Source organism: Phacochoerus africanus, chromosome 11 (genome assembly GCF_016906955.1).
Source record: "Phacochoerus africanus isolate WHEZ1 chromosome 11, ROS_Pafr_v1, whole genome shotgun sequence".
Taxonomy (NCBI): domain Eukaryota; kingdom Metazoa; phylum Chordata; class Mammalia; order Artiodactyla; family Suidae; genus Phacochoerus; species Phacochoerus africanus.
The window spans coordinates 5,558,873-5,577,827 of record NC_062554.1 but is presented as its reverse complement, the minus strand read 5'-3'; the positions used below and the strand labels follow the sequence as shown (position 1 = coordinate 5,577,827).

General features: G+C 50.7%; 1 protein-coding gene across 8 annotated transcripts in view; it reads left to right on the top strand.

Annotated features, from left to right (window-relative positions):
* The window catches only part of STIM1 (stromal interaction molecule 1), a 203,074-nt gene that overhangs the window by 77,860 nt on the left and 106,259 nt on the right, over nucleotides 1-18,955 (top strand). Inside the window, exon 1 of one of the 8 annotated variants that reach the window (XM_047753980.1) lies at nucleotides 16,449-16,634. The exons of the other annotated variants lie outside the window; for them this stretch is intronic. The gene's annotated coding sequence lies outside the window, so the exon portion shown is untranslated. Of the gene's footprint in view, nucleotides 1-16,448; nucleotides 16,635-18,955 lie in introns of those variants that run through there. 8 annotated transcript variants of the gene reach the window in all.

The following is an 18,955-nucleotide window of genomic DNA, read 5'->3' as shown; positions in this document are numbered from 1 at the left end:
GCGCCTCACAGGCTCGGCGAGGCCCTTGGGCCCGATACAGGGAATGAGGAGGGAGGAAATGCCAGAAATGAGCTACGCTTGGCACCCGGGATCCTTCATTTGCAGGTTTGGCCTCGTGGGGCAGTGGAAGGTGAGAACGTGGAAATGAACCCGTTCCCTGTAATAGCAGCTGGAAGGCCTCCCCTCCAGACCAGGCCTGCCATCCTTGTCACGGTGGCAGCTGCAGGGCGAGGCCCTCCCCTGTCTCGTTCTGGACCAAAGACAATCAGTTCTTCTAAATGAGCTCACTGTGCTCCCCGGGGATTTCTCACAGGGCCCAGAGCTCGAAACACGTCCTATTACACATGTTTTTCAACTGTGAGATTGCTTCTTCTCATCTTTTCACAGGGGAGGGAAGGGAGGTTCGCCGCAGGCCTGTGGCGGGGGAAGCGCCAGGCGAGGCTGGCTGCTGCTCTCGTCCCTGTGCCTCATTGCCCCGATACCATTGCTCGTTGCTCCTGCTGCCTGCAATTCCTATAGATTGTGAACGTGATGAGGGCGAGGGAGCCGGGACTCTTGCTATCTTTTCCTCCTGTCTCCCCTTCCTCCTGCCTGCGCCGGGCCACGAAGGCATTCAGGGGAGACTTGGCGAAAGACTGAATAAAACCCCGAGCTGGCCCGGGAAGACCTCATAGGCTAAGCCAGAAGAAGACCAAAGAAAGCAGAGCCCTCCCAGCTTCCCTGCAATATCTTTGGTTTTGATGATGATTCCTGTGGCTTGGCTTTCGTCGTGTCCAATGCCGCCCTGGCTGGAGCATGGACGAGGTGTGGTTTGTGACACTGGTGTTTATCTGGTGAGAGCCAGGTCTGGAATGAAGCATCTCGGCTAGCTGAGGATTCCTTTGGGTTTTCAGCCCCCTCCTTGCTCTGCAGCAGCAAGTACAGGGCACAGAGATTGTGTGCAGCCTCGGAGACGCCATCACAAGTCAACACTTCTTGGACTGTTTTAGGTATTTCAAAATTCTTTTAATCCTCACAGTCCTCTAAGAGTAGTTACGGAAATTTTTGTGTTTTTTTTTTTACCTTTCAAATTGATTTTATTGGGATAGAATTTATACACAGTAAAATGCCCTCATTGTAAGTGTGCAGTTTGAGTCCTGACAAGTGTAGACAGCTCTGTAACCTCTCCCCTGCAGTCAAGGCATCGGCATGTCTGTCAGTGGGCACCACTGCATTATCCTCCTTCCACAGAGCGGGAAACTGAGCGACTTGCTCAAAGTCTCATGGTTAGTGAGTCGTAGAACCGGAATTGGAACCCGGGCTCTTCGACGCCACAGCCCAGCTTCTTAACGCCTGGGCTGTCCTGGTTTCGGTCTCTTCTGTGGTCCTGCCTTTGCCCACCTGGCCCTGCTGCACAGGTGCGTCAAGGAGCAGGATGACCCAGGCTCACAGTCTAAGCCCTGAAAGAGTCTTGGGGAGCGGGAGGCCCAGAGGTCGGCGGTGGGAAGGGATAACACAGCTCCCAGCATCCCTAGGATCTCAGGACCAGAGCGGGCACAACTGCTTGCCTTAGGCGCAGGCCTTGCCTCTCCAAGCCTATGGAGAATGGGCTGGACTGTGGGCCTCCTCGCAGGGTGTAATGTCGTATCTGAAAAAGGGCCTGGCTCCTGGCTCGCGTAAGGACATACGGAAGTACAGGTGGTGAGAAGACACAGCAGTCTCCGTGGCAGGCTGCAGCCCGTTCTGGGCGAGGCACCGAGAGGGCGTCATGGACAGGCCAGAGTGTAGGTATGTAGAGGAGGCAGGATGGAGAGGGGCCTTGAAATCTAGTCCTTTAAAGAGGGGTTGCAGGAGCCAGGTTGGGAAGCCCTGAAATGTAATCATTGTTTTCCTACTCTTGACAGGCCGTTCTTTGGAAGAGAAACATCAACTTGTTTTTCTTTGTGGCTTCAGAAGACATAATTAGAGCCCTGTGGGTGGGCCAGCATAGAAATTAAAGTGCGGTGGCTATGGCAGAGCTCATCAGATGGTCATTAGCTCGAAGTACAAATAAGGCCAATATCTCCATATTCAGATTAAAATCTCTTGAACGCGTGTGAAATTATTAGGGAATTCCATTTGTCTCTCTTGGGATGTTTCCTCCTCCCTCTTTCTGAAGTACTCAAGACGTCTAAGGAGTCAGACTTAAATCCAGATAGAGGACTAGAGAATCTTACCCATCGGGTGATCGGTCGTAGGTTCCATGTTTTGGCTTCTGTTGATGATGACACAGTGTGGCTTTTTAGAAAGAACCTCTTACTGTATTTTGTTTCCTTATTTCCTGTGGCCATGAGGACTTGGCTCTGCAAAAGTGACGGGTGTTAGTGTTCCTTCCGTGTCACACGTGGCCTGGGCTCCCCAGTGCTTGAGCTCTCAGGAGATGCTCCTTAGTTTATATATCTGTATAGTTTACATATCCACATAACCTACATGTCTATATAGTCTATGTAGTTTATATACTTACTCTCTAGGCTCTATATCTGTATAGTTTATGTATCTGTCGAGTCTGTATGTCTGTATAGTTTATATGCTTATATAGTCTGTATATCTACATATGCTCCTTCATGGAGAAGGGAGCCCCTACAATTCCTAGTTGGCTGAGCCCAGAAATGTCTCTAGATTTAGCCATGTTTCACTTCCAGAGCCAGCCGTCTTGGTAATCGTTTTGGTTGTAGTGTTGAGCTCGGCACACCCATTCAGACTTTCTCTCTTCTCATCGTAAGCGCTTGCTGTAGGCTCTTACTGTCCCTTCCTACTTTGAACTTATCTTAATATCTCTGTCAAAGAAATTCTAATAATATTGAACCTCAAAAGAAAAGGGTCTAGGTTTCAGTCTTCGTTCCTGGGAGGGATTTGGACACCGGGCGTAGTTGCATTCATCTGCCGTAGTAGGTTTTCATACCCAGGGGTACTGGGTGCCGACTTGGCCGAGTCACCGAGGATTACCTTGTATCCTTTCCCCAAGGGGGGGGCGTGTGCCTGCTTGCATCAGATTTAGACAGCTCAAGGGGGTAAAAAGGCCCTCAAGGAAGCTCCTGTGGGGTGCGGAGGGTTAAGAATCCGCGTTGCTAAAGCTGTGGTGCAAGCTGCAGCTTTGACTCGAGTTTGGTCCCTGGCCTGGGAACTTTCACATGCCCCGGGTATGGCACCCCCCAAAAAAGGCCCCCTCAATGACAAAGCTTCCCCAAGAGGACTTGATGTCTCTAAGACAGAGAGGGGCTGACAACTTTTATAATGGTGGTTTTTCTCTAATTAGTTTGAAAAAAAAATTTTTTTTTTTGGCCCACCTATAGCATGCAGAAGTTCCTGGGCCAGGAATCGAATCCGAGCCACCACAGTGACCTGAGCCACAGCAGTGACAATGCTGGATCCTTAACCAGCTGAGCTACCAGGGAACTCCCTTGAATTGTTATTTAATGTGGTGCCCTGCTAATAAATAAGATTTTCGTACTGCAGTAACTCTCTGTCACTGGAGCGAGCCACCCAGAGATAGGAGTGCTTTGGCATTACAACAGTTAAACAGAGACTGGCTGCCTAGGGCCACAGTGACGAAATGATAAACCTCCTAGTAAGACCGCCATGCAGACGAGTGAGGGTAGAATTAGCAGAGGTGAGAAGAGGCACCTGGACCACGTCATCTGAACCTGGGTCTTGAAGCCCGTTCCTCTTTCCTCAGTATCTGTACTCCCACCTGCTAGCTTTGTAAAGTACTGCTTTCCTTTATATTTGGGTCTAATTTGGGCACAGGAGCTTTTCTGTATTATCAAGTAACTAAGCCCTATGCAAAATGTTTACTTGTTTTTTATTTATTGTTTTGTTTTGTTTTTGTCTTTTTCGGGCCACACCCACAGCATATGAAGGTTCCCAGACTAGGGGTTGAATTGGAGCTGTAGCTGCTGGCCTACACCACAGCCATGGCAGTGTGGGATCCAAGCCACATCTGTGACCTGCACCCCAGCTCACAGCAACCCTGGATCCTTAACCCAGTGAGCAGGGCTGTGGTCAAACCCGCATCCTCATGGGTACTAGTCAGATTTGCTGAGCCACAATGACAACTCCCAGAATGTTTATTTTTTTCTTAAAAATATTTTTGGGAGTTCCCGTCGTGGCGCAGTGGTTGACGAATCCGACTAGGAACCATGAGGTTGCGGGTTCGGTCCCTGCCCTTGCTCAGTGGGTTAACGATCTGGCGTTGCCGTGAGCTGTGGTGTAGGTTGCAGAAGGGGCTCGGATCCCGCATTGCTGTGGCTCTGGCGTAGGCCGGTCGCTGCAGCTCCAATTCGACCCCTAGCCTGGGAACCTCCATATGCCGCGGGAGCGGCCCAAAGAAATAGCAACAACAACAACAACAAAAAAGACAAAAAAATATATATATATTTTTGGCCTCGCCTACAGCATGTGGAGGTTCCTGGGCCAGGGATCAAACCTGCACCACAGCGAGCTGCTGCAATGACAATGCCAGATCCTTAATCTGCTCCGCCACAAGAGAACTTCTAAACAGGATGTTTAGACAGGGATTTTCTAAAGACTCAGAGACGGCATTAAGAAAATAAACAGGGTTATTGGACGTCAGTAATCTGGCTTATAGAATGCTGTTTGATATGTATATCTCAGCAGGTATCCATAGGCGGTGCACAGTTATCTGGTGATGAGCTGGAGAATGAGGAGAAACGGGCGGGGGTTAGGATGAGTTTCGTCCACAAGGCCCTTCTAGCTCTGAGACTCCATACGTCTTCTAGGTCCTTCCATCCTGAACATTCTAGAACTGACTTTGTGCCGTGATTCCTGGAAATCTTGCAGGCCCAGCAAGGGTCAGGACAGTGGGCAACTGTGACGGAGGTAAAGGGACCGCTGCTCTCATTTCTGTATTTCTCCCCGGTGCGGCTCTTCTCTTAGGCCGGAGAGATGCAGACAGCAAACAGGGCCTCTTATATTGTGTTTACTCGGCAGCAGTTGACTCCCACGGCCGTGTGCTTTGGCCATGATGCTCCACTGCCCTTTCCTCTCTTGGCCCCTCGACGTCTTGTGAGATGGGCAGGAAAGTGCTTATTCAGCTCCTTTTGGAGGCGAGCAGATCGACGTCCAGAGGAGCTGAGTGCTGTGCTTGTCTGAGTTGCACGCTGGGCTGACTCGCGTCCTTAGTTCTTTGGATGAACACCGTGGAATCGATGAATGGATCAGAACCGGAGCCCACACTCTCTGTCCCTCGGCCCGTGTCTTGCGTCCGTATTATTCCGAGCCTTCGGGGGCTTTCTGCGAGCCTCCCTGGGACTGGCTGGTTGTGCTGGCCTTCCTCTGGGGCTCCCCGGCTGGGGAGCTGCCGCTGCGTGCCCGCGGGAGAGAGCCTCGTCCCGAGCGTGCTCCCTGCAGAGAGGGAAGGGCAGACACAGGCCGCCCACTGGAATTCTTTTTTTGTTCCTTGTTTTCTGGGATCTTCATATGATTGCTGACAGGAGTGACTCACAGACTTCACTGTGTGACTTTCTTGGTGGGGAGAACTGTTCCCTCAGCCCTAGAAGAACTCGGTTAAGAGGTGTGTGTGTGGTTGAGGCACTTGTGCTGAGCAGCTGTGCCCAGCACCCAGCAGTTCTCTCTTCCAGCTGAGCCCCACCTACTGCTTTGGTTTGGTGACACGCGTGGCCACCCTGTGCCCAGGCGCGGGTCAGGTGCCGTGGGGAAGCCCTTCTCGAGCGGCTGAGGGTTCCGCTGTGGAGAGAAGGCACGTACACCACAAACAGGAAGACAGCCTGAGGCGGTTTTGAATAAAGTGCCCAGTCACCTAGTGTGGCCGGGTTTAAAGTCTCGACGTGTCGAAGCGAGGGGTGGGGGTCCCGGGGCTGGGAGGTCTGGTGGGGGGCGCGTCCCGGTTGTGGGCCATCGACGAGGTGACCCACTGGACCACCTTTTTCTTGCCTGTGAAACGGGGCGCCGGGGAGGAGGCTTACCAGGTTGTGACCACTGAAGGAGCCTCGTGTGCCCAAAGCCCGCCCAGAGGGGCCGATGCCCGGTAGGCGGTGAACCAGTGCCTGTTCCCTCCTTCCCTTTTCCAGGAGCTTTCCCAGAGGAACTCCGCCTGAGAGGGGGGTGAGGATTTGGGGGAAGGAAGAGTAGACGCGGGCGATGGGGAGCGGGAGGTGCAGAGGGGCAGGGCCCGTGAGCGTGGCAGTCTGGTGGGAGTGGAGGAAGCATCAGTGAGAAGTAAAGCTAACGAGACAGACGTCTAGACTTTATTTAAAAGAGACGTTGGTGTTCTTGTCATGGCGCAGTGGTTAACGAATTCGACTCGGAGCCATGAGGTGGCGGGTTCGATCCCTGGCCTCGCTCAGTGGGTTAAGGATCTGGTATTGCCGTGAGCTCTGGTGTAGGTCGCAGACTTGGCTCGGATCCCAAGTTGCTGTGGCCGTGGTGCAGGCCGGCGGCTACAGCTCTGATTAGACCCCTAGCCTGGGAACCTCCATATGCTGCAGGAGCGGCCCTAAAAAAAAAGAGAGATGTTATCATGGGAAGTGTGTTTTGAGCTCTGCGTACAGTTGTGCATGTACGCATATGCACGCCCTTTTAGCACGCTGCAGGTTAGTGCAGTAGCTACGAGCTTGGACCCTTGAGCCGGACTCCTTGTCTCTAAATGCCACCAGTTAGTTTATTTCTCTGCGCCTTAGTTTCCTGATCTGAAAAATGGAGATGAGCATAATGATACCTTGTAAGGTTGTCGTGAGGATGAATGGGACAACAAAAGGGAAGTGCTTAGAGTGGCTCCCGACAGTGCTCCATAAATGTCAGGTGCTGCAACCACTGTAACTGTTCTTTAAATGAAATAAGACCTTTACAAAACAGTGGATGCCCTTACTGGTAAATTCTGGTAATTGGTGGGAAAAAAAAGCTGATCCACTAACTGAGGGACTGGAATTTGTACTTTGAAGACCTCTGCTGTGGATGATGAAGAGGCTTCAGTGTGACGAGTGAGCTGTGGCCTGCGTGGAGGGGTGTGGAACATTTTGAGGTTTGATGTGGCTCAGGCTTGATTTAGAGAGGGAGGTTGGGCACTGGGCTCTGGAGATGGGGCGCGTCCATGCGAAATCATCCAGCGTGATACATTAGTTGCACTTGGAGGCAGTTCCTGGGAGGGTTGGGCAGGAGAAGTGCAGGACTTTGGCAGACTTGTCCGGGAACTTGAGTTCTGGTGAGGGAAATGCAGCAATACCACAGTACACGCTGCCACAGAAGCAGCCTTTCAGGAGTTCCTGTTGTAGTGGCTCAGTGGGTTAAGAACCCAACACCATCTCTGTAAGGATGTGGGTTCGATCCCTGACCTTGCTCAGCAGGTTAAGGATCTGGTGTTGCCGTGGCTGTGGTGCACGTCTGCAGTTGCAGCTCTGATTTCACCCCTAGCCTGGGAACTTCCATATGCTGCAGGTGAGGCTGTAAAAAGAAAAAGAAGAAAAAGCATTGCTACATATGTTTTGAGTGAATAAATGATTGTCCAAATAAAATAGGCTGGTCATTGAGCACTGTGGGAGGCAGTACGGGGCTTGGGCTTGAAGGTAGGGTGGGTTTTGATCACAGGGCGACAGCCTGGAGGGGAGAAAGAACATGGTACATGATCACGTTAGTAGCCAAACTCCGACCCAATTTCTCTATCCAGAGCAACATTCCTTAAAAAGCAATTAATATCTAGGCTGCATGTGGCCGTCACGTCATGTGGGCATCACAGCTTTTGAAGCCCCGCAAGGGCCAGGCTGAGCTGGCATTCTCTGCAGTCGGGTGGGGTATGGGAAGGGTGCAGTTATACTGCCTTCCATGTGGATAGTGCTTCAGGAGGATCTGAGCACCTGCTCCCCTACCCCTCTTTCAGCGCTGCTGTGCTGTGTGCCTTGGCTGGGCCCAGCTGGAACGTGGGTTTGGTGCTGGCTGGGTACAGTGGCAGGGACTCCCAAATGTGGGGCTTCCACAGAATGGGCTGTGGTTTGGTATGAGCTATTTGCTTTGCTCTGTGTTGGTGCAGCATTAAAGGAGTTTTGCTTTTATCTTTGGCTCACTCGAGGTTAAACCACCAAAGATTGCCCTTGGACTGAACTGTTTCTCATTTGGGCTGGCTTAAGGTTTAAGTCCGAAGACCATTAATGGTGGTATCCGCCAGCAGAGCACTTTGTGAGCTAAGGTGGCTCTGGCCATCCTGGGAGGCTGTGTGCAAGGCAGGAAGCAGAAGTGGTGCGGGCATGATACCGAAGTCTCTTGCAGATTCTCAGTCTTATGCTCAGGGCTTTGGGTCTGTGTGAGTGCAGTGTTGAGCTGGGACTGTTGTAGAGTTGTTTTACATTTTTCATTGTTTGCGTTTTAGGGCTGCACCTGCGGCATATGGAAGTTCCCAGGCTAGGGGTAGATCAGAGCTGTAGCCACCAGCCTACACCACAGCCACAGCAGTGCCAGATCCAAGCCACCAGCCTACACCACAGCCGAAGGCAACACCAGATCCCTGACCCACTGAGCCAGGCCAGGGATCAAACCCGCATCCTCAAGGGTACTGGTCGGGCTGGTTACCGCTGTGCCACAACAGGAACTTCCGTCCATTATAAAGTTCCCTGGACTTTACCTGGAGCAGATGCCCCAGAGGGGAAACATAATTTTTGAAGCACCCAGGGCTATAGCATATTTATTTTGTCCAAGGCAACCCCTCTGCTAGGAATCTAGGCCTCTCCAGTCTGCCCTGGAGACTTCTCTGTCCTCGTCTGTGCAGCCTTCGTGTTCTAGCATCCACATGGTCCGTATTCTCCAAGGCCAAGCCGATGGCCAAGTCGGCCTTCTCTGGGAAGCCTTTCCCTGACCCTTAAAGGAGAATTAGTCATCTTGCTTCCACAGAACTTGGTATACCCCTCTTTTGTCCTTTATAGGGCGCACCTATGGCATATGGAGGTTCCCAGGCTAGGGGTTGAGTCGAAGCTGCAGCCAAGGCCTGCGCCACAGCCACAGCAATGCTGGATCTGTGACCTATGCTGCAGCTTGCCACAATGCCGGATCCTTAACCCACTGAGCCACAATGGGAACTCCATATCCCTTTTTTTTTTGAATCTTAAAACTTTATTGACGTATAGTTGATTTACAATGTTGTATTAATTTCTGCTCATATATCCCTTGATTATAGCTCTTTCCTTATATCCTGATCACCTGCCTTGTCCACTAGAAGGCAAGGCTTTGCTTTTGTTTTTTTGATAAAGCTATTGATTTTTTTTTTTTTTTTTTTTTGCCTATGGAGTTCCTGGGCTTGGGATCAGATCTGAGCCCAAGCTATGAACTAAGCCTCAGCTGCGGCCACATGGGATCCTTAATCCACTGTACCAGGCTGAGTATCCAACCTGTGTCACAGGGCTCCCGAGACACCGCCAATCCTGTTGCGCCACAGCAGGAACTCCAAAGTTATTGATTGCTTTTTAATTAAAAAGATAATTTACTGCTGAACATAATTTCCCCAAAAGAGCTACTGGCCAACTCAAGGTTCTTAAAAACATCTTCTGGAATAGATGAAAAAATACACCAGAAAATAAATGTAACTTTGATTCTTCCTCTCTAATTCCCACAGTCACATTACTAAGACTTGAAGAACACAAATTATCACTTGTTTATATAAAAATTACGTAAGTGGAGTGTCGGTTGTGGCTCAGCGGGTTAAGAACCAGACATCGTGTCTGTGGGGATGCAGGTTTGACCCCTGGCCTTGCTCAGTGGGTTAAGGATCCAGCATTGCCCCCAAGCTTCAGCATAGGTCATGGCTGTGGCTCAGATCCAGCATTACTGTGCCTGTGGTATAGGCCTCAGCTCCAGCTCTGATTTGACTCCTAGCACCGGAACTTCCACATGCTGCAGGTGCGGCCCTAAAAAGAAAAAAAATTCACAGAAGTGATAGAAGCAAATGACTTAGTCCAAAAATGGCATCATCCATAACAATGAAGCAGAAATGAAAAGTTAAGCTTTTTTTGTTTGTCTTTTTAGGGCCACACCCACGGCATATGGAGGTTCCCAGGCTAGGGGTTGAATCGGAGCTGTAGCTGCTGGCCCCTACCATAGCCACAGCAACGTGGGATCCAAGCTGCGTCTGCGACCTATACCACAGCTCACCACAACGGATCCTTAACCCACTGAGTGAGGCCAGGGATCGACCCCGTATCCTCACGGATACTTGTTGCGTTCCTTAACCACTGAGCCACAATAGGAGCTCTAGAGTTAAGCTTTTTGAAGACAGAGGGGTGTGTGTGTGTGTGTGTGTCTCTAGTACCTAAGTTGTATACAGGATAAACATCAATAATGAAGAATGAATGAATAATTTAATGGTGGATTTTTTTTTTTTTTTTTTAGTCTTTTTCCTTATTAGGAGCTCAAGAGTGCAACTGAGTTGATTTGGTAGCTGGGCCTCAGGCTGGGGTAACTTTGATTTCTCCTGTGCAGACTGAAGAATCCTTTGAAATATTCCCCCCTCCTAGGGTGTTTCTCCCTGGCCTTTCCTTTTTCGGCCTTCCTCTCTTTTCTTTAATTGCCATTTAAAGCTGTGTCTGCTGAGGAGGAGCTGGTGGAGGGGAATGTTCCCTGAGGACATGGTGTCTAATGGCAGCCAAGGCTTTGCGGTTGATTAACTCATGGGTTGGCTCCCTGACTTTGAGGCATCAAGGGCGGGAGCATGAGAGCGTGTCAGCTGAGTTTCAAGAGTCTGTGTGCGCGCCAGGTCGGGGCGGAGGTGGAGGGAGGAGGTTGGGAGCCGTGTCGGGATGAAAAGAGCCTGGTCAGAGAAATCTGGAGCTGTAGACGCCTCCTCAGGACTGTGTCTTAGATTTTCCTTTGTGTGACCCAGAGTCAGCTCAGCCCAAAGAGCGGAAGTCCAGAGACTTGACGTCCTTCGGCCACCGCTCACGTCTGCTACTGCTCCATTGGCCTCATTTTTTCTCACCTGTCAGGTGGGAATTGGCAGTCTCTGCCCTGCTGGCCTCCTTGGCTGTCGTGAGGATCAGAGCCCTGTTCAGAGCAAGAGAAGAGGGTAATGCCTCCGGCCACTCACCCATCTTTTCTCATCAGAGCCTTCCTGACTCTGGAGGAATCGACGGCTGTGGCCCAGTCCCTCATGCTCGGGTCCCTCTGACCTTGCTGGCTCTGCAGCCTCCAGATCGTCACTCATTGGTACAGGGGTCCCAGCAAGGGCCTCCGCTGGCTCTGACCGCCTCTGTCAGGGCTGTCGCCTTGCTGTCTTGACCTTGTCTGTTTGCAAGGAGCTATTACAAGAAGAGGCTCCGGCGTCAACCTTCCTGGGTTTGAATCCTTACTTTTACGACTTACTGGCTGTGTACTTTGGGGCAAGTTACTGAATATCTCTGTGCTTTAGTTTCCTGTCCGTACGTGAGGAGAATGACCCTAACTGCCCCACTGAGTCACCATGAGAATTAACTGCACCAGTGGATGCAGAGAGCTTAGAGCAGCACCTGGCACATGGCAAGCATTCAGACATGTTAGGTGGTGTTACGATAACTCTTCCTTAACTCACTAATCCCTATGTGGAACTCGGGTGGGCTGCTGGCCATGTGTGTTTCCTTTTGTGCCCCCAGCTCTGCTCCACAGCCTCGGAACAGCAAGCTCTCGATAAGAATTTCTTGAATGGGAATTTAAGTTGAATCCTGGATTTGCCGTGGATGGGTCCTCACTTCACACCTGGGACCAAGGGCCTTGCCTTCTCAAAGCCCTAGTTTCCACATCTGTTAAATGGCAGTTATAATCCTTGTCTGGCAGGGCTGCTGTGAGGATTGAATAGGCAGGAATTGCCAGGCATTGTCTAAATGTAGGCGCCCTCCATACCTGCCGGCTGCGTGGCGCGTGGGGCCTAGGAGTCTGCGAGGTGCTGAGGGCCCCATCGTGGCCCACTGGGTCCAGGTGGCTTCCAGGGTGACCCTCTCCGGATCCGGGCCCAGGACAGAGGAAGGAAGCAGAACCCCGGGATTTCGCTTAGCGTTTCCAGCCTTTTCTGTCTGCCTTCCCTGCGCGTTCTTCTTTGGAGTCTAAGTTCCGAGAATAGCCAGAATATTTTTCTGCCTCTTAGTTTCCCAAAGTGTCTTAAGCAACCAGACCACTTTTGTTTTGGCTTCTCTAAGCTTGCTCTGTTTGCTCCTTGTCATTCGTCATTAGCTGTTAGTAGATCCTGCCTGTTTTCAGTTTCCTGACCTGTTGTACTTTTTCCAAGGCCAAACCAGCAGCCAAATCCCTTTGTCCTGTTCACTCTAGCCAGTGGGAAGCGCCCTGGCCTTGAGGTAGAAGATGCGGTTCCCGGCCGGCTGTCATGGCCTAGCTGTGTGACCTTGGGCAAGCCCTCTCCCTCTTTGGGCCTTGGACACCTCATCATTAAAATGAAGCTTTGGGAGTTCCCATCGTGGCTCAGTGGTTAACGAATCCGACTAAGAACCATGAGGTTGTGGGTTCAATCCCTGGCCTTGCTCAGTGGGTTAATGATCTGGCGTTGCCGTGAGCTGTGGTGTAGGTCGCAGACACGGCTCAGATCCCGTGTTGCTGTGGCTCTGGCGTAGGCTGGTGGCTGCAGCTCCAATTCGACCCCTAGCCTGGGAACGTCCATATGCCACAGGAGCGGCCCTAGAAAAGTCAAAAAATAAAATAAAATAAAATGAAGCTTTGGAACCAGCTGCATGATTTCTAAGGGTTCTTAAATTCTATGTGTGAGTTTGGACAAGTCACTTTTCTTTTTGGCGAGGCGCTGCTTCCTCATCTGTAAACCTAAGCAGGTTGCCCTGAATAACTCAGAGTCAGTTCTCGGCCTGAGTGTTTCTCTTTCCTGTGGGCCTCGTGTTGCTTTCTGGAGCGTTTCTGTGACCGTTCGCGGCTGCAGACAGGAAACTCGAACACCTCTAACTTGGCAAAGGTGGCTGCTCCCTCTGAACCTCATCCCAGCCCGTTTCCTGTGTTTACAGCGTCCAGGTTCTGCCCTTGGTGACAGGCCTGACAGGCCATACTCCAGTTCTGCCTCCGTGGCCTGGTGCAGAGGAGGCCAGAAATGAGCAGCAGCTGGGGAGCCGGGAGGTAACGTTTGCGTCTCTGCTCAGCTCTGTGACCCGAGGCAAGTGAGCCCCCCCTGGGGTTCCGTGTCCTCATCTGGAAAAGCAGAGGGCTTACCCCCTGCTGTTTTCTGGCTATGAATACTTGCCTCTCTTTTCCCCCACCGAAGGGCTCTTTGTTTAGCCTGATTCTTTTACGTACTCCACCCTGGAAGGGACCCAGGGCAGCTCCCTTTGCATTTCCTCCTGGGACACAGTAAGAGGAAGAAAGAATAGCCGCTTGGACCCAAATTGGCAGCAGAGAGGAGTTGAGGTGGGGGGCTGGCGTGACTGAATTGCCCAACAAATCAGCTGTATGGTTGGTGACCAGGCAGATAGCAGTATGTGCTTAGTCTTTTTTTTTTTGTCTTTTTTGTCTTTTTGCTTTTTCTAGGGCTGCTTCCTGCGGCATATGGAGGTTCCCAGGCTAGGGGTCTAATCAGAGCTGTAGCCACCAGCATAGGCCAGAGCCACAGCAACGCGGGATCCGAGCCACGTCTGCAACCTACACCAGAGCTCACGGCAATGCTGGATCCTTAACCCACTGAGCAAGGCCAGGGATCGAACCTGCAACCTCATGGTTCCTAGTCGGATTCGTTAACCACTACGCCACGATGGGAACTCCAGTATGTGCTTAGTCTTATCAAAATTCTGGAGATGAAAAAAATGATTGTGGAGATAGACAGTATCTGAATGCTAGCCCTGCTTTCCCCATTTATGTGACTTGAGTGGGTCCATTGACCTGGGCCTCGGTCTCCTCATTTCACATCTGGAGTAGTAAAGGTACCACCTTCACAGAGTTGTAAAAAAGACGCTGTCGTGTTCATCCTCTCTCTCTCCCTTGGACAGTTGGAATGTGCTTAATTTTGTACCTGAAGAGAGAGCAGGAGGATGCTCAAATCCCATTCCAGAGATGCTAACAGGCCAGCTGGAGACAGAATTAAATTATGACTGGAAGAAACCTTACGAGGTGGTGCCTGGACCAGACTGGGCTCAGTGCTCTGACCTCAGAAGGGAACATTCCCAGGGCCTGGGATGACTCAAGAGGGTTTCCTGCTGGAGAGAATATTCCCTGAAGGGCCAGCAGTCTTAACCAGGAGGAGCCGGGGGGACAGTGATCCTAGGTACCTGCCTACTGTTTGTCAAGCCTTTGCTTTATGTCAGTCGGTTTCACATACATCTCTTCCCTCTCCCTTCAGCCAGGTAGTTATTATCCAAGGGGTAGATTTTTAAATTTTTAAGAGAAAAAATATAAGGGGAAAACATAGCTTTTATCCAGCAAACGCCTTGATCGATGGGTTAGGTAGTTTGCTTGCATAATCGTAAATGCTTAGGGTATTATGTTATTATGCCACATTTTACAGATGAAGAAGCAGTGCCTCCAAAAGGTTAAGCAACTTTTTCAGTTCAATATTAACAAGTTACAATGACAAATCAAAGGAGTTCTCCATAATAATTGAGTGCCGCCAAAACCAGTTTAGAAGATGCATATAATTGAGCAGCCCTTGTCTGTGTTTAGTTACCCAAGTTCTCAGTGATCCATGAGCATCTTTTGTGTTCATCCTTCGGGGATGGCGGCCTTATTCCTGGCTTCCCTTGTGCTCGCCTCTGGCTCTTCGCAGTGATTCCCAATTCTCTAGACCCCCAGTTCTACCATTGACTTAAATTCAGCCTCCTTACCTCAACCTTAGATCCCTCAATTCTCTTTCCAAATACTGATCAGGCACCTGCCACATACCAGCCTGGAGATGGATGCAAGTACCAGTTCCTGCTTGGATCTTTTAGTGTAGTGGTTAGACAGAACAAAAACAACTTGGTAGTAATTGAACACTTGCTGTGTGCCCGGCTCTATTCGAAGGGCTTTAGATATGTTAACTCAGTTAATTTGCACAATTTTATGAGGTAGGTACATACTGTTTTCTCCTTGTTTTAAGACAATGAAATGGGACAGTGAGAGGTTAAGTGATTGGTCTGAGTGTGATGGGGAAGCACAGGGGCCACGAGAACACAGAAGAGGGGCTCCTAATCGAACCCCAGGAGTTTCAGTGTAGAGAAGATTTATTGGAGGAATCAGAAGAAGCCTGAATAGAATCTTAACACTTGAGCAGGAATTAGTCGGGTGTAGAATGGGGCAGGCGGAGGGAACATCGTGTACAGAGCCCCAAAGTGAATCTCGCACTGAGATCTTGCATCTTGAATTGAAAGTAGTTTAGTGTGGTGGGAGCGGAGTGTGTGCGAGTGAACGGCACAGTGGAAAGCTAGAGGACTCAGGGGGGACCACCCTTGAAAAGCCTTGTAAGCTCAGTTACTTTATATTCATTATACAGGCCAAGGGTTTCTGCTCTTGGGGATCTGAAGCCCTGAAAAGTCCTTGCGGGATGTCTCACGAGTCCATGTTGTTTCCACAGTCAGTTTTCAATTGATGGATATTAAAAGTACAACTATTATTATTACTGTTTTTTGGCCGGGCCTGCAGCAGCTTGATAGGGGATCTCAGTTCCCAGACCAGGGATTGAAGCTGGGCCACAGGGGTGAAAGTGTCAAGTCCTAACCACTGGACCACCAGGGAACTCCCAAGTACAACTATTATTATATGGAGCTTTCATGAACTACTCATTGAAAAAAGTTAGGAATCCCTGTTGTAGGAACTTGGGAGCCCTGGGAAGGATTATTTTTGGGTTTTTTTGTTTGTTTTGTTTTTGTCTTTTAGGGCCATACCTGCGGCATATGGAGGTTCCCAGGCTAGGGGTCGAATCGGAGCTACAGCTGCCGGCCCAGGCCACAGCCGCAGCCACAGCCATGCCAGATTTGAACCGCATCTGCGACCTACACCACAGCTCACAGCAATGCCGGAAGGATTATTTTTAATTACAAATTTTATTGAGATAATTACAGATTTACCTTCAGTTTTAAGAAATATTACAGAGAGATCACTGGAGAACTTGGTACGGTTCCCCCAGAGGAACATTTTGAAAAACTGTGCTGTGATATCACAACCAGAATATCGACATTAACACTGGCCTTGTTCAGATTTTCTCAGTTTACATCTGCTCATGTGTGTGCATGTGCATGTCTCTGTGTGAGGGTGTGTGCACGTCTGTGTGTGTCTGAGGGTGTGTGCACGTGTGCGCGTGTGCACCAAGTTCTGTTCGAAAGCCGTGAAGCTCGTTCGTGTTTTTCTTCTATAATCGCTCCTTCCCTCTCACGCCCATCCCTGTCCCTCACCCTCTATCTTTCATTTCTAAAATTCTGTCCTTTCAAAAAATGTTACATAAATAGAAGCATAGAGTTTGTAACCTTTTGGAATTGGCTTTTTTTTTTTTTTTTCTTGCTCAGCATAATTCCCTGGGAATTCGCCCAAGGTTGTGTATCATCACTTCGTCCCGCCTCACGCAGAGTCGTGTGGAAGGACTGCAGTGTAACCCGCCACCCTTTGGAGGACATGGCGATGGATTCCAGCTTTTGACGCTGACACAGAGACCTTCTTTCGACAGTCGTGTGCAGGTGTTTAGGTGAACCTGTGAAGGATTTTATTCAGCAGAGGTTGGTCTGGTCGGATTTGAATTTTAGAAAAATTACCCTGCCCGCTTTGGTAGAGGATGCGTTTGAGAGACGCCCGAGCAGGGCCACAGGGAGGTGAGCGGGGCGTCTGTCGTCGTGACCCGGCAGGTTACCCCGAGACCTGAACTTGGGTCTCTGAGCTGGACTGTGCTTTGCCGCAGAGGCCTCGCCTTCGAAACCACGTCGCGCTTGTGCCGATGAGGGAGCGGGGGCCGTCGGGAGGCTCCGGCTCTCCTCCTTCCGGAGGGTCCGCGCCCGCTGGGGAGCCGGCTCTGCCGCAGGAGCTGAGAGCCGCACGGGGTGCCAAAGGCCTGCGCCCCTGCTTCTCCCGAGGTCGTCCTGACTGCCGGGTGTCTCAGCGGACGTTCTTGGTTGTCTTCCATCAGGAAAAGGAGGCGTGGGGCCCGTGAGCTTCCTCGCGTTGTTTCAGTGGAGGCCTCCAAGGGGCGGGAAGACGGTGAGCAGTTCTCTCCTGGTCCTGGGCTCTTTGGAGCCTCGAGCTGGGTTTGCTGCGAGGCCAGCCAGCCGTGGGCCTGGGAGGCTCGGGATGACCTCTTGCCGCTTTGGAAACTGGAATCCACGTTGATTTTACCCCATGCAGTCATGTGCCTGGTCCCTCAGTGTTGATGTCTTCAAGGCATTTCTCTCTGCGCGTGGGGCTGCTATGGGCGACACTGATTGCTGTGGGCCAGCCCCCCTTCTGAACCCAGAGGGTGTAATCCTAGAGGACGTCTGCCCTGGGCACCGCGCAAAGTCCCTGTCTGGGCAGGTCCTTGGATGCCCACCCCGGCACTTTTAGAAAGCTCTTCCTAGCAGAAAGCTGTTTTGAGTTTGTGTGTAATTATTTTTTTGGCCATCCCAGACCCTGACAAGTGCTGGCCAGGACCCAGGAATGTTTGGGTTAGGCACCAGATCAGGGAATTTGGGGTAGTTTTTGAACAAGCGTGTGTTGATGGAATTTTTCTTGGACTGCCACCCTTCTGGGCACAGACGCCTTTAGAATGTAAAGACCTGTGATGTTTGGGACTCCAGAGCTGAGGAAGTGCATCTTCTAAATCTGTGAGGAGCTTTCAGGTGTCACTAGGCCAGGTAGTGCGCTGCCCAGTCCTGGACCAGACATAGAGGACACCAGAAAAATCAGACTCCTCCTGCTGTCGGTGGGAAGATTAGACTCAGAGGTAAAGCAAAGATGAGAGAAGTGACAACAAGCGACAACCCTTTCTATGGGGCCTCACTGTTTTTCAAAGGACTTTACTGATTTTTCGGGTAAGGAAATTAATCCTTAAGAGTAGTCAGGATATAGGAAGGTTGGATTTGAAGACCCACACCTACAGCTTCTGCGGTTCAGTGTGTATTTTAGTAGTTGGGAGGTAAGAGATGGAGGAGGCCCTGGAGGCTGGAGAGGTGTCTTATTTCCCTTTGTATTCCTACTGCCTTTAATTTGCTTACTGTTCAACAAAATAGCTGAAAGTCATAAATGAGTGTTAAAAATGGCAGCATGTAAACACTGAACGTGAGGTCACATACTTGTAATTCAGTCAGAAAGGTTTAGGTTTAAAAGGGCAGGCAGGGAGTTCCCGTCGTGGTGCAGTGGTTAACGAATCCGACTAGGAACCATGAGGTTGCGGGTTGGATCCCTGGCCTCGCTCAGTGGGTTAAGGATCCGGCATTGCCGTGAGCTGTGGTGTAGGTTGCAGACGTGGCTCAGATCTGGTGTTGCTGTGGCTGTGGTGTAGACTGGCGGCTATAGCTCTGATCGACCCCTAGCCTGGGAACCTCCATATGCCACAGGTGTGGCCCTAAAAAGATAAAGACAAACAAACAAACAAAACGACAGGCAAATAGGATGTTAAGCAGGTGGGCGGAACCCCAGGCTCTGCCGGAGACCAGAAGTGGGCTCCTGGAGCCAGCGCAGCCAGAAGGTCGATGCACCGGAAGCTATTGAGGAGTTACTGAGGTCACGGCCTGCTTGGTGGGGACCAACTTTAGGGATTCACCATCCCTGAAGGAGGCTTCTTGTGAGGTCGGAGTTGGAAGAATAGAATACTGACTGGAGGAAGACGGCAGAAATGGGACACAAAGAGGTGACCAAATGCCCCCCGACTCAGCCCGGGGGGAGAGGCCTGTGCCCCCCGACTCAGCCCCGGGGGAGAGGCCTGAAGATTTCCTCCTCTAGCAGATGATTAAGTTGCATGTGCTGAAACCGTAGCACCTTTTTTGCTCTTTTTGCTCCTTCGTAACCTACACCAGGGACTCAGTGTTCCTCCTGGGTGTCTTTTTAACTTTCAGGACCTAATGAAGAA